The sequence below is a fragment of the Aplysia californica genome, unplaced genomic scaffold, assembly GCF_000002075.1.
Source record: "Aplysia californica isolate F4 #8 unplaced genomic scaffold, AplCal3.0 scaffold00117, whole genome shotgun sequence".
NCBI lineage: Eukaryota > Metazoa > Mollusca > Gastropoda > Aplysiida > Aplysiidae > Aplysia > Aplysia californica.
The window spans coordinates 1,274,342-1,290,681 of record NW_004797387.1 but is presented as its reverse complement, the minus strand read 5'-3'; positions in this window follow the sequence as shown (position 1 = coordinate 1,290,681).

Genomic DNA, 16,340 nt, shown 5'->3' with positions numbered 1-16,340 from the left:
ACACACACACACACACACACACACACACACACACACTTTTCCAAAAAACAAGAACCGAAAGGAGTAGGCAAAACACAGTAAACTGCCACCTTCAAACACCACCTCCAACAGAAACATACACTATACACAAATACACGACGTGCGTGTGCGCGCACACATGCACACACAGACACGCACACACACACACACACACACACACATACACACACACACACATATACACACACACTTCAAACAGAATATTCACCAAAATAATTTTTTAAATAACGAAAAGGGAACTGAATAAGTTTATTAAAAACTACCGCATAAAATAATCAAGTTAACAGGTTCAGAAATATCTTTGGGGGAATTCTAACCCGGGTTGACGACATGTCAGTCTTTGCAATCATGCTACAGTACATCATTAGTTTATGGACGTGTTTCGCCTCAAAACAAACAAAATAACGGGATTACGCAATCGCCTCGTTAGTGACAAACAGTTTCTGCCCGAGGGTGGCCTGAGATGGTGGATAAACCATTGTCTTAATGAGTCCACACTCTTCTCAGATGCCCATAGACGTCAGAAACGAGCTGGATGGTGCTTCAGTGCCGGATTAAGACCCAGCTGGCCCCAAGGCACACTTCACTGAGTGGCCTGAAAAAGTTAGATACCGGTATGGTGCAAAATCTCCCCCCCCTCCTCTTTAACACACACACACACACACACACACACACACACACACACACACAGACACACATACACACACACACACATCACACACAAGCACGGTCTGTCTGTGTGTATGTCAGTCTGTCAGCCAGTCCAAAGCATGACAGTATGGAATGTGAACAAGATACCAGTAAGATAATGTAACTAAGGTCTCACAACACTAAAATTATGTATTATTATTTCTTACATAGATTGCCATGTTGCGTGCTTTTGCAACGGCGAATTCATCAACGTCTTTGTTAATGTTGACGTTGTGCAGTAAATCGCTTTCAATTGAAACTACTGAAAGAGGTGCTAGCATTCCTAGCCTCTGCTGAGACATGGTTGAACGCTTAACGTCTTTAATGCGTTTCAATTGCGAAAATGAACGTTCGCCTGTGCAGTTAGTTGACATTAGAGACAGGTACATCCGCAATGATATCTCGCTGTGTGGAAAAGCTGAGTGGACACCAGTGGTTTGCAAGAGTTTGAAAATGCTCTGACCGCTTCCAGCTGTATGATTCGGATGTACTTGCTCTTTCACCCAACCTAGGTACTGTCTAAATTCCTTTGGAAAGTTAGGAGAAAGGTCATGTGAATAGACATTAACAAGTGTTGATGTTGCAGCATTTATGTCTTCAGCTGACATTGAATCTTACTCTGTTAAAACACCAGACCGCTGCACTACTGTTGAATAGGCGTCAATTCGTCTGCATAAGGCACCTTTCTGTTGGTCCATGATGACCAAGAATGTCTTCACTTTGAATTTCTCCTGACCCGACATTTCATCCATCACACTTGCGGCATCTCAGTCATCTACTGTTTTCCTGTGTACACGTGCTCTCCGACTGTCTGATTTATATATGCTGCTTCCACATCGGTCACTTGCCTTGTCATGGTAATAGTCAAACATTCCTCGACACTCATCTATATATGTGTCTAAACGTCTTAACAATCCAATGGCTGGGCTTAGTTCAATAGTTAAATTTTGTAGCAGTTTACTGCAGCAATTGAAACGATGTAAAATGTCGTTCCAAAGTTCACACGTGAAAGCAACTTCAATGGTGTCCACGTGCGCCAGCTTCGTGCTTCGTGAGACCATTCTGGTCAATATCTTCTGCAATCTCTTGTAGAGCACTTTGGAATTGTTTGTAGCCCCTGAAGACTGCTTCTGTCGCATCAGCCCGGGCAGACCACCGGGTAACCCATGGGTGTTTTGGGACAAGACATTCAGGATTTTCCTCAACGTGTCGTAATAAAATATTTCAACGAAATGTTGATGCAACAAAAAATGAATACAAGCGTTGCAGGAACTGAAAGAAAGACACAGCTTCCACACAGCCATCTACAGCTGATTGACCAACTAAATTTAGAGAGTGGCCTGCGCACGGAATATAATCCACAAGATTGTTTTTTTTTTTTTCAAAATGTTCTGCATTCCAGTGTATTTACCAGACATGTTACTGGCATTGTCGTATGTCTGGCCACGACCACGAGCAACGTATCTGCACAATTCTGTCCTCTGTGGCTCGAGATGTTGATGAATGTCAAAAAGCGCTCCTCGGGCCGGTGATCTACCATATTGCCATAGCGTAAAACAATGGTTAACTGATCAGAATGGGTAACATCTGGAGTAGAATCTACGGAGACTGAAAAGTACCTTGGATTAGGAATTTAATCCTTTATGAGGTCAAGAACATACTTGCCTAACAAGTTAAGCAATTCTTCATAGGTTGTTTTTGACACGTATGCACAGTGGCGGTGGGTGGATCAAAATTCGGGTGGGGCCAAGGTTGCTTTCACTTCTTTACCACCAAATAGCAAGCAATGAGAACAAAACAGTGGGGATTTGTCCATACTCACGGCGAGCCACGGCATTTTGAGATCAATTCAAATTCAAACGAGAAGAGTTACCTTTGTCTTTCTTCTCTTTTTTCTACGTTAAATTCTTCTGGATGCTGAGGACGAACCCGCTTCCCCTCCAAACTTCTCTAATTAATTTTCATCTAATGAAAAAGTTGCCTCAAAAGTGGTTTGATGTAATTAATAACTGTTGAATCTCCTGTTGCAGACACACAAACATGCATACACAGCACTCCACGAGCTCGGGGGTTTTGTAAACACAGTTCACCTTTCACCTCATGTACACTTAGAAAACTGTCGAATTTGGCAGAAATTAGGGTAGAAATGTAGCATTCGCAGGCTTTTGACTCCAGCAGGGCCACAAGTTTGGAATCATTATCTGGGTTGCCAGGTATCTGGTGACTTTAGACTTTATTTAGAGGCTAAAGGTGCTTGATTTGAAACCCACTGCCAATGATTCAATTTAATTTTAGAAAAAAATGTGGCCTAGAGAGAGGCCAAACAAAATGTCACATCACTTTCTGAACTAGGCCTGGGACTAATAACCCAGAGTTGTGGCCTTCCAGACTGGCCTTGCTGTGGCCTGATCAAAACGGGGAAGAAAATCCGAAAAAATGTGGCCTTTGTTGTACCCTGTTGGTGGCCTGTTTGTGGCCTATTTTTTGAGTGGCCCCAAGGCAATTGCCTTATTTGCCTAATGGTTAATCCGGCACTGTGGTGCTTAATATTACTCATAACGCCTGTAGCCTATCCGAACCGAACTAGAAATGAAAATGATGATAATAATAATACATGAATTTATAACGCGCCAGAATCCACAAAAAGTGCTCGGTTGCACTTACAAAACACACACACACACACACACACACACACACACACACACACACACACACACACACACACACACACACTGTACACACACACACACACACACACACACACACACACACACAGTACCACTAGTTCCAGCTTCATAAATATACTTTTCTGAAAAACATTGTCTTCAACTTTGTTTGAAATTGATTAATCGAAAGAGACATTTTAACATCTCAAACCAAATTGTTCCAGTTTTGGAGCACAGATAGAAAAGGCCCTTTCACCCAACATTGTTCTGGACCCAGGCATGCAGAGCAGATGGTCATTCGAAGATCTTAAATTACGAGATGGTGCGTACAAAATCGTGAGGTTTTGGGGTGCGAGGCAAAGGTCGGCTCGACGTTTTGTCTTTGGGAAATTCCTTTTTCTTTCACTCGAATTTTACTCACTACTTAACTGGCGTGTTATTATATGTACTCGGCTATAGACAGCGAAAGATAACAATTATTGTCGGTATGTTACTGTTTTAGAGCCTGTAGAATGTCAGTTTGCACTATGTGCTACCCAGGGGTTCAGTTTGTTTTAGATATATATTTCTATCATCATGTCTGCTGGTGTAGTTTTATATACTCTCGAGGCCGCCCTCGTTCACAAACTGCATGTCACTAACGAAGGTACTGCGTAATCCCATAATTTTGTTTGTTATACAAGCGAAGTATAATATCCATTTATAAACTAATGGCTTATTGTAAGTATGATTGCAAAGACTGACATTTCGTCAACTTAGGGTTCGTATTCCTCCATGGATATTTCTGAACCTGATAACTGGATAATTAAAGTACGAAGATGTCTTTGAAACGTTCAATATTTCTCAAAAAAATCATTTTGACTGACTGCTATACAAAGCGTACGGATCGGATTAACGATTAAATTTCCTGTTTGGAAAGTGGTGGCACAGAGTTCCCCTTGTCTTATAATGGATACGACAGTAAAACACGGCGCACGGATAGGGTTAAAAAACTTGCATAGATTGTAAATCGCATAGAGCTTATTGTCGAGCAGGAATTCGCCCCGTCTAAATCTTCAACTTTCTCACAGTCTGGCAGGCACGTCGAACAATTGTAAATTTACAGAGCTAGTTTCTTTCCAGCTTTCAGTGGTATTTTGTTCCAGCCACTCTTTGGTTTTGTCTTCCCATCGTTTGATGCGTCTGTCTCTTCGTCTCCCTGCTTGTGGGATAGTATTGGCCAGTCCAAATGATCGTAGGATGTGCCCGTACCACCTCACTTTGGTGGAGTTTGGAGGGCGCCACTGGTAGGTCCCACTTCTTTACTTCTGCTCTGTTGTTTCTGTCTGTCTGTCTTACCTTGCCCCAGCACTAAATGATCATTATTGTGTGGATGTACTTCTATTTACTTACCCCCCCCCCCAAAAAAAAAGCCCCCCGCCCCCCAACCGAAAAACAACAACAACAAATACCCAACAAAATACCCCTCCCAAAAAACAAACAAACAACAAAACAAACAACAATAACAACAACAACCAACCAACAAACAAACAACCCCCCCCCAAAAAAAAACAACCAAAAAAAAACAACCCCACTTTAGTTTGGGACTTTTCGCTGAAACCAGGTCTTCATACGACCCGATGGCGTTTCCAATTCTGAGCGGGAATTAGTGGATATAAAATGAATAGGTTGTTCTTCACTAAGCAAACGTGGAAAGCATATGTAAAAATAGTAGAACAAAAGAAAAGATAACACCTTTCGCAGAGAGAAACTTGAGCGAGGCTCAGCTCGGATTCCGCAAAGGATGAAGATGAAAGAATTCTGTATTCTTATTGCGGCAGCTATGTGAATAAACTACCCAGGACGCCGACACTGCCTTCATAGATCGGGAGAAGGCTTTTGACAGAGTGTCCGACTATGAAAAACCCTACTTGAACTATAGCCAAAGAGTCTACATAACAAGACATACTCCTCTCTTTGAGCCAATTAAAAAGTGTTTTCAAAATTCGGTGGCGCCCTCTTCGCAAATGCGCACCCTTTGCGAACAGAGTTACCCTACTTGTGTTAAAAAAATCAAAGTGAAACTAACAAGTTTTTGAATAAATAAGAATTCAAATTACGGAAGAACGCTTTTTAAAAAATGGTTACGCTGACAAAAAAACCTCTTCCGGAGGAAGGAATGACTGTTTTCTTCGTCTAATTTGACTTTAGAATGAAAGGCGCGAGAGGTCATAAAACATAATAATATTTTAAAAAACCCCTAAAACTTCGCACTGAACGAACCCGAACTGCTGATGAACAGCAGTCCATCTGCGCACGCAAGGAGGTGCTATTTCTATTCTTCTTCTGGAGAAACGAGAGAGAGCTTCAAAACAGACTGCAGCGCCATCTGAAGCAAAGAGCGGACTTCCGGTGGACATTTTTTTGGCTGAGTGGCCCATCTTGTTATGTACTATCTTTGCTATAGTTTATAGCGTCAGAGGACATTAGTCAGACAATTTTAGAGCTGTATTTTCACCACCAGCAGAAGCCAAGGTAAGAACAAAATAAGGCAACCCAAACTGGTTCGAAGTACGACAGGGATGCATTTTATCACCCCCCCCTTTTTTTTCATAATCTAGGACGAAATAACGCGACGTAAACCAAAGCACATCAAACCTAAATGAACTTCTGTTTGCACCCACAGCCACACCACTGAACTGAACGACAGCTGTGGGAAATTTGACATAAAAATAAAATCATCAAAAACAGAAGTCATGAAAGTTAAACGAAATCATAGTCCCAAGAACATTCGTGTGAACAACAAATGGCTGAAACAGCTCAAAGAGTTTCAATATTTTGGCGATATATTTCCTGAAAATGGATTCATAAATACAGAGCAATACGAATTCAAAAGAGCCAACACAGTCATCTATCAACAGGCACCCCTTGTAATATCTTATTCAAACGTCTCTCTATGGGCACAAAGAGACAGTTTATCACTTTAATATTTTAACCAACATTATGCTACCAGTGCCAGACCTGGACAGTAACTATTTCTAGCTCCTGGTGATTATCTTATCATAAGTTATAGTTTGTGATCAACACATTTTTGAAATCACACATGGCAAATTGGCTTGTTCACACATGTTACCAAGTCCAAGAAAGAAGAGTGGTTGTGACATTGATTTCTTTGGTAGCACAACTGAAGACTTGGATGACACTGTTTCAAATACCCAAAGGGGAGGTGTTCTTGAATTTGGGTTGTTTAGGGAGTTTTCAAGACTTCGCACCTAGTTGGCTTGAATGTGCTATAGACGAACTGTTGTTTGGACGTCTGCATTGTACGTATCCAGGGTACTAATTGGAGAAGTAAAGACACACCACTACGACACCCCAAAGAATGATGTCGTTCAGAATTGTAATGCACACTCGAAAAATTTCCAGTCTTCGAACGACTGCGAAATCTGACGTCACTTGGTAGTCAAGAGAGACGAACGGGAACAATTGACTCATTACTGTGGAAATTGTCCTTGTGTTCATGCGCACGCAGTCCGCTTTCTAAATGATTTGAATTGCGTTTATGTGGAAGCAAAACATCACGAAATATCCGTGACTACGATATTTCTAAACACAGGTACATGTAAAAGTAGTACAAGGCAAAATGTGTGTACTGATCTTGACTTTTTACGCCTTTTTAAGTGCTTCAATAGTAACAATAATAACCCTACCCTACGCAGCGAGCCCCAAACCTCCATGGGAGCCTGGGGGATCTGCGGCAAACAGAACAGCAGCCTTCGCCCTAGACACAGTGATGTCCATTTAGTTTAACGATTGAGAGAAAGAAGTCGTGTAACTCAAGTTATTATGCATATGGCATCGGTAGTCCAGTGTTTAAACTACCGGGCTCGTAATAGTGAGGTTGCCTATTCGGGGATTGAAGACTCAGGCCCGATGTTGTGTCCGTGGCAAACGTCATCGATGCCTTTCACCGCCGGCAGGGTACAGGCCACATACAAGCTCCTTCCATTTATCTCTGTCCTGAGCCATCCTTCCAAGCTCGTTCCAAGTGAGCTTCATCTCTCTCATGTCCCTTTCCACGCACCTCCTCCATGTTTCCCGTGGCCTACCCCTGCCTCGTGCTCCTTGTAGGTTCCACAGCACTGATTTTCTTGTGATGTTTCCGCTGGGATTTCTAAAGGTGTATCCCATCCATCGCCACTTTCTTAGTCCTATTTCTACTTCTACATCCTTTTGCCCTGTCCTTTCCCACAGCTCTTCATTTCTTATTCTATCCTGCCACTTAATTCTTAGAATACTACTCATACATCTGTTGATGAAAGTCTGGACTTTCTTTGTACTATCTTTGTTGTCTTCCAAGTTTCGCAGCCATAGAGGAGGTACTATACTCGAATTATCCCTCCTTCAACATGGTGTAAATGGGCACCCGGTTATAGACCGCGAAAGATCTTGTCAGAATATTTTTGTTTTAGGGCCTGTAAATTGGCTGCTTGCACTGTATTCTTTCGAGGGCATTGACATTGTTTCAGAATGCTAAAGAGGGCCTCACAACAGTCTCTGTTATAACAGGATATCGGCTGTAACAGGCCTATAATAAATCCCCTAGTCCGATCTCTTATTAAGTTAAAAAATTTTTTAAGTTCTTTACTGAAGGCACTCGGGTAGACGTTCTCTGTTATAATAATCGACTTAACAAAATAACAAACAAAAACAACCCCCCCCAAGTTGCGGGAAAGTTGCGGGACTGATCCCCCGTTAGAGGTTAGAGAAAAAAAAAAAAAAAAACCCGGATAAGAAAGCAGGAAATAATAAATGAAGCAAAACAGCAGCTAACATTGGTGACGAATTAGACCCAAGTAGCACACAGAAGGCATATTAAGTTGATAGTGTACCCATTATTTTATGATTTGTTATATATGTGTGTGCAGGGGAGGGAGGGGGAAAGTTAGATGCCCTGTGGTGTTGATGGAAATATAGTCAGTGACTTCGTGTGGGTGACTGAAGTCTAGCACATCGATGCATTGTCTCCCTGTTGAGTAGCGAGGTTTGTACTTGTTACAGGAATATATTTTAATGATTGAATGAAAAGTAGGCACTGGGCCTCTGATCTACAACAGATCTACGTGTATATCGATTACAAATAGCTGTTAAGCGTATAAAACATGCCGTAGACTCTGTACAGCATGAATATATAATATATGCAATAAAAGTATTATTGTTACTACCGTTATTACCCGTGCATCTCAAATTATGTCAAGCCAACCTCCATAAGACTAAGATGATTGAAAAACGAAGATAAGAATGGAGAGAAAATATCATTCGATATGAAAGTAGTAATAGCTGATAAGTAATTGGTAGGGGTAATCTATATAATAAAGCTATCCCATTGGTTGATCCTTAGTCTGAGTGTATGTAAACGAGATCCCTGCCTACAACACACACACACACACACACACACACACACACACATACACACACACACACACACACACATACACACGCATACACACACACACACATAGTTACGCACTCATACACACACATGCACTCACAGGCATACACATACACACACACACACACACACACACACACACACACACACACACACACACACACACAAGCAAACACACACACACACAAACACACAGATTCCACTTCTTCGTTTTCTCTCTTTTTTCCTTCTTAAAATACAAAAACTAGAGGACAGTGTTTAATACATCCGGCTTTGGACTTTTCTGAAACTCTCTCTTTGACGACATAAAACGAATTTCTTTTTGGAGGGAGTTCCAAACCCAAGGGGCACGGGAAAGAAAAGCCTTTCCACCAAACAGAATACGTACAATCACTTACCTGTCGGGATCTTTAAAAAAACAAACAAACTGGGGCGCCTCATTTCTGCGCCAACAGAGCTGAAGTCACTTCATTTCAGCGCCACAAAAAAATTCTCACTGGTGTTTGAATTCGGGTCCAGTCTACCAAACAGTAAACAGCCCCCAGGCTGTTGTGTAGATCATTGAAAGACATGTGTCCGTAACATTTTAAGTGATCTATTTTATTGTGTTTTTTAAAGATTTGTGTGCAATTCATTGTTACCAAGCAGCTTTTTAGTCATAAAATCTATTATTATTATTATTAGATCTAGGTCATAATTATTAATGAACATGTTACTCATAATGAACTATATTTTGACGACGAGGTAAATATTTGTGAGTTGTTCATGAAATTTGTGGTACCAACGAAAATAGGTATCGATAATTATAAACGCAGGAGGCAAAATCAGAATCTATAATCGGTTGCGCTATGATTCTGGGATAGATTCTGCCTAGAGCTATCTACTCATTTGATATTCACATTCAAAATAATATTGAGTGACGCTGAAATAAGGCTGAACTTATTATGTTCAACTTTCTCCCCCTGTACTTTTCTCCAACTCTCCGTGGTTCGCCCAACATTGCAGGGCTTGTTGTGTTTTCTGCTGATGAGTTAAGCTCACGTCTGGACCAGTGGTCGGGCCCTTGGCGTGCTGTCATGAAGCAATGAGTACACGTGGCATCTTGGCAGCTCGGCACAGGCCGAGGATTTCTTGACGCCAGATTAAACTTTCTTCTGTCTCTCTCTCCCCCCCCCCCCCTGTCTCTCTGTCTCTCTGTCTCTCTCTCTGTATCTCTCTCTGTGTGTCTCTCTGTCTTTCTCTCTCTGTGTGTCTCTCTGTCTTCCTCTCTTTGTCTCTCTCTCTGTGCGTCTCTCTCTCTCTCCCTATCTCTCTCACTCTCTCTGTCTCTCTCTCCCCTCTCTCCCGTCTCTCCCCCTCTCCCCCCCTCTCTCTCCCCCCCTCGCTCTCTCCCCCGTGAGGAAACTGAAGACTTGAGTTCACTGACACAAGTCCAGACCCCCCCCCCCTTCCAAGCTTGATCTAGTTTGTATTATTTAAATAATACTTGTCATTTGTTAAGCTTCAGCTGTCGTTATTTTGGGTTTTCTTTTCTATTTTAAAAAAGACGCAGATTTTCTTCTTTTAGCATGCAATTACGCCGTGAAGACAGCATCAAGTTACCTACAAATTAAATCTGCTTTCTCTCTCTCATCATTTTTAAAGAATATTATTCAAAGCGTACGGATCGGATTAACGTGTAAATTTCCTTTTTGGAAAGTGGTAGCACAGAGTTCCCCAGGTTGTATGGATACGATAGTAAAACACGACGTACGGATAGGGTTAAGAATTATATAATAAAAGTCGACCTCTATTTTCTCTACTCATGATCGTTATAATGACAGGCACGGCAACCCTCAACGCAGTTCTCCCTTCGCATATCGGACCTGTGGGCGTTGTCCGACGGAAGCGGAAGTGACTATCGATCTAGTGCGCCAGACCGCAGGGGACATAACTCTGGGACCCGGACGCAAACCTTCGTCGACTACGGCCGAAAAGTGATCATTACGACTTTTGGGGGTAGTTTGTGGGAGACCAAATAAAAGAGCCCAGAATCTTTCCCAATGCATCTTTTACTTTCATCGAAAGTGGTCGAGTGATAGATTGGGGATGACAATGGATGAGGAACAGAACAACACTTAAAGGATGACACAGCCCGCCGTGTGAAAGATCTGAATATGGCGTGCAGCTTTCTGCATAATGTGTATACAGTTGTAGTAAAAACCTTTCAAGACAGAGTTGAAGGAAGATGCCAAAGAGATAGTAGATCTATACGAAAAGGGACAAGACAGAAAGATATAATGTATTGATCTCCGTTAGGACATGTTATTACTCTTTTCATTTCTTGTTATAGTAGAGGGTTTTACGGCTCTCGCAACTGCATAAGGTCATATGAGCGCCAAGGGGTGGGTGTCAACAGAGAAGTCTTTACAGGGAATTATACTTATTCTGCTCACCTTCAACAGCACAAGGTCTACTTCGACTGTCAAGGCCCCCCAAAAATAGCAGGTCACAAGAGAGTGACAAACATACAAAAGAAGTAGAGGAACACGACAATAGTAAGGATCAGGAAAGAAAAAGCAGCAGTTCCCAGTTGTAGATAAGGCACAGTTATGAGCGTGACATGAATCAGCCCATTTACAATTCTACTATGCTTGAACGAGAAATGTCCCCCCTTTGGGAATGGCCTAAAGACACTACAGTCAGTGGCACTGCCCCGGGGAGTTAATCTTTTCAGTGGCATGTACGTGTGTCAATACTTAAAGACAAAGACTGTATGTAGCACAGCAGCTATTGGTGGTATTGTGGTTAGGCTATTGGGTTTGCAACCGAAAGGTTAAAGGGGGCCCGACGTTGCGTCATTAGGAGAGACACCTTACACAATTTTCCCTCTTTCAACCAGTTGAGAATTGGTACCCGGATATAGAAAGCAGAAATATCTTGTCTGTGTCAGTTTGTGTTTGAAACCGGCTGCTTGCACTGTATAACTCCTGGGAAGCTGAGAATGTTTCTGAGTGTTATGAGGTCTGGCGGGGTAATAACATTCAATGTAAAGAGGCCATGGCTTGTTGTTGATGGGGATATGCCACACTATACTTTTTAGCACCAATATGTACAATTAAGTGGTTTTACTGTTTGTTTTCACATTTCCTCAAAGTATTCCATTCAAGAATTAAGAATAATCCGTTTTGGGTACCATTATCAGTTACGCAATCACAGAAACGGCAAATTAGAGTGAAAACGGGCTATTTGAAGGACCATTTTCAAAAGCTAAAAACTCAAAATAAAATACAATAATAAATTGTTATGGTTTATTATGATGACTATGAATTATTATCATTATCATTATAATCATTATTGTTATTATTATCACTACTGCTCATATCGGACTGCAGCCCTGTGTTTGAGTTATATTATTATAAAATGGCCTGCCGAAGGACATGTAGTGACATGTAGCCACCCATCTAGAAGCCGAGTCCTCGACATTGCTTGGCCTATGTCTGAGCCAAAGTTCGCTGACCACAAAGCCACTGGGGCCTCCAGCTGCATGCTATAAGCTTTTTTGTTACTCTAGGGGACTCTGAAAAGTTGGGGCGTAGAAAAACTCAATCACAGTCAAGTTCAGACTCCAACGAGATAGGAATTCGCTGCTGTATTTCCATTATTATTGGAGAAGGTTAACCCTGGCATAAGAAAAAAACCTGTCATCTTAAGGCGGACAGATACACATATGCACGCGCGCACAACACACACACACACACACACACACACACACACACACACACACACACACACACACACACACACACACACACACACACAAACACACAAATACGCCCGTGTACAAACACACGCGTACTAACACACAGACATACTCACAAACACACTTTCACACACTTTCACACACACACACACACACACACACACACACACACACACACACACACACACACACACACACACACACGAATCCATACACACATACACACGCACAAACACTGACACACAAACATACAAACATATGCACACAAACACACATGCACAAAAACACGAACGCACGCACATACACACACAAACACACACAGACACACACAAAGACACATATGCGTCCGCACAAACACACACGCACAAACACACACGCACAAACACACAAAACACGCAAATATGTACACAAACACACATAAATGGGCTTTAAATTCGAAGATCCGGACTCTGAAATTACTTTAAGTTGTTTCAAGTTAGCGTTAAATGAGACAAGGAGGGAGAGTGGGGAGAGAGAGAGAGAGAGAGAGAGAGAGAGAGAGAGAGAGAGAGAGAGAGAGGGAGAGAGAGAGAGAGAGAGAGAGAGAGAGAGAGAGAGAGAGAGAGAGAGAGAGAGAGAGAGAGAGAGAGAGAGAGAGAATCCTTTAAAAGGAGAAGTCGTGAACAAAAGGAAGTAAAACACCTAAATAAATATAGCTAGCCAGAGATGGATAGTTGGATAGATAGATAGATAGATAGATAGATAGATAGATAGATAGATAGATAGATAGATAGATAGATAGATAGATAGATAGATAGATAGATAGATAGATAGATAGATAGATAGATAGACAACGCAAAGGGTGGCAGAAGGAGACTAAAAAAAGGCAGACAAAAGAAGAGAGGGAGAGAAAAGCTTGCTACATACTGCGTGGGCCAAACCCATGACATAACCTTCATCTGAGCTTATTATCCTGGGGGGGTCTTTACTGCACGCTCCGGGGGGTGATGTCCCGTGACCGATGTCCCTTAGACTAGCTCAAGCTTATGTATGGGTAAATGATTCCAGAACTTTCCCACCTGTTCGTAACCTGTGTGTGGGACCTCAATGAAACAGGAAGTGATGTTTAAGTTGAGTGGAGGTGGGCCTAAAGCAATGGAATAATAGTCTCCAAAGGTACAGTCATGATTTCAATGTCAGAAAAGAGCAAAATGGCCGGTGCAAATGACAAGCCCCTGTTCTTCTTTCAAAAGAAAAAAAAAAGAAAAGAAAGGGAAAAAATAGAGAGTAATAATGAAACGCTGAAATAACGCTAACGTTGAAGTTCACAACAAAGCCTTACAGATACGTAAAGCTGATTAAAAAAAAGAAGAAAAACAAACAAACTAACAAACAGACAGACAAAAACAAATATGTCTTTGAAAATAGAAAGGGACAGGTTAAACGTTATGGCAAGGACTTCTAAGAACACTTTGGTTTACCTTTGCCCTAATTTCTGGTTTATCGCGTGCAAATGAAGTGAGGGTTGCACTAGGAGAACGGGAATGTTTCAAAAGTAAAGGCAGAATGAAAGAGACCACCGAACATTAAAATTGTTTACTCCAGTCGCTAGTGAAGAACACTAAAATTGTTTATATCAATTGATAGTAATGGCCACTTACATTGTTTACATCAATCGTCAGTACCGAACACTAAAAGTATTAAGATTTACAACGGTCGTTAGTACAGAACACCTGAATTGTCTACAACGGTCGTTAGTACAGAACGTTAGAATTGTTTCAACAATAATTAGTGCAGAACAGTAGAATTGTTTATGTTTGTCTTTGATGCAAAACGCTAGAATCATTTACATAATCATATCAGAACACATTCCAGAGTGGATTTTTACTGCAAAAAGCTGACTAAAAGGCACAGAAAATGTGAATTTGTTTCCCAAGACACTACAACATTGTCAGTCACCAAACTTTGGCGACCATGTTCTCGCTAATTTTTTCCCCGATTCCTTCAGTCGCAAATATAACGACTTTTATTTAAGAATGATGGTATTGTTTTTACCAAGAGCAAGGCAAAATAGATCTTATAAACTTTATGATGATACGAATAACTTCATATGCCCAAAAGGTTACGAGCGCTTTGAGTCCACACTTTATCGTCGGAGTAATTAGTTATCAAGTACAGATCAAGTGCGATAAAAAATCCGTGGTGCAACCTATCCCCAAATGACAATAAGGATACCAATAGATGGCATTTATTTATATAGCGCAAATCCCCGCTCCACAGCAAGCTCTTCCAGCAGACCTGAGAGTATTCTTAAACAAACTCAACTTCCGGGAAAGCATACAGTGCAAGCTGCCATTTATGGGCGCTAAAACATTAACACACTGACTGAATCTTTCGCTGTCTACGGCCGGGTACCCATTCCCACATGTAAAGTGCCTTTCCCAAGGACACAACGTCCGGCCCGCGGCTCGAACTCACGAACTCGTAACCTCACAGTTACGAGTCTGGTAGCCTAACCCTTAGGCCACAGACGCCATATCTCTTTAACAGATGAATCAATGTATCTCATACTTTGCACTGCAGTTTGTATCAATTTGGCTTAACTTAATAAATAATATTTTTCTACCGTAAGTGAGGCTAGAATAAAAAAAAGTTTTCTTCATAAATTTATATAACATACTGTAAATCTCCATCACGCGGAAAATGAATTTGTTCACAACACTTCCTGCTTCTCATACACATTTTGCATACGCACTAGCATACAGGTTTTCAAATCCTGCGTTCAATAAAGATAGTGTCACGATTAGAAAATAAATGACTTGCTTTTAATAACGATGCTGCCGCAGCTGTAAACCTTTAAAAATCTGTAGAAACCACCCTCTTGGATTTTTTACTAGTATTTTTAGGGAATCTTCTGGAATACAGCTAACAGGTGTTTACAAAAATATTGACATGTCAAGACAAATTGATACAAGTCGCTGTGCAAAAGTTGGAGAGTCAGTTCAATAGTTTAGGAAATATTTGACAATAAGTTGCGCCACGAATATTTTTGACCGCACTATAGAATCTGTTGTGGCTGAACTTTATTGCCGTTCGTGCTAGACAAAGACAAGGCATATGCCTTTCAGAATGGTGGACCTCTCAAGTCTGTGCAGGGGTAAAGTACTGACAGGAGGGACGAGAAGAATTGTTCAAATCTGACTAAACTTGATTTCGAGCTTCAAACTACCGCGGGGTAAATAAATTCCACAAACAACTGAAGCCTCGAACTAGAGAAGTGTTGACAGCCAACCTGGGCTATATCACTCTGAGCAGGGCGATTTGGTAATTTTGGTAGGCGGTGGGGAACACCAGATAAAAATGTCTACTATCTAATGCCCCGCTTGGAAATACAATAATGTGGGCAATTTGAAAACTTAAACCTCTTCAAGGTAGCAAAGTGAGCGCCGGCTATAAAAAGGTTGACACGCACTGATAAATAGAGTTCCAACTTGGGATCAGTGCCAAGGGCTGACTGAAGGGCAGCATGATTGGAAAACTCACAGAGCCGACATCTCAGCCGCGAGCAGCGGGCTACAGTGTCGTGTTCAACGTCTCATTACCACCAGCCACCAGCCACACGTGAGGCTTTGCCGCACGGTGCCGCTCCGGCCGGCCCGGGACACTGGATGCTTTCTCTCAAGGTAAGAACAGACTTGTCCCATTTCTCAGAATGATAGATAGATAGATAGATAGATAGATAGATAGATAGATAGATAGATAGATAGATAGATAGATAGATAGATAGATAGAT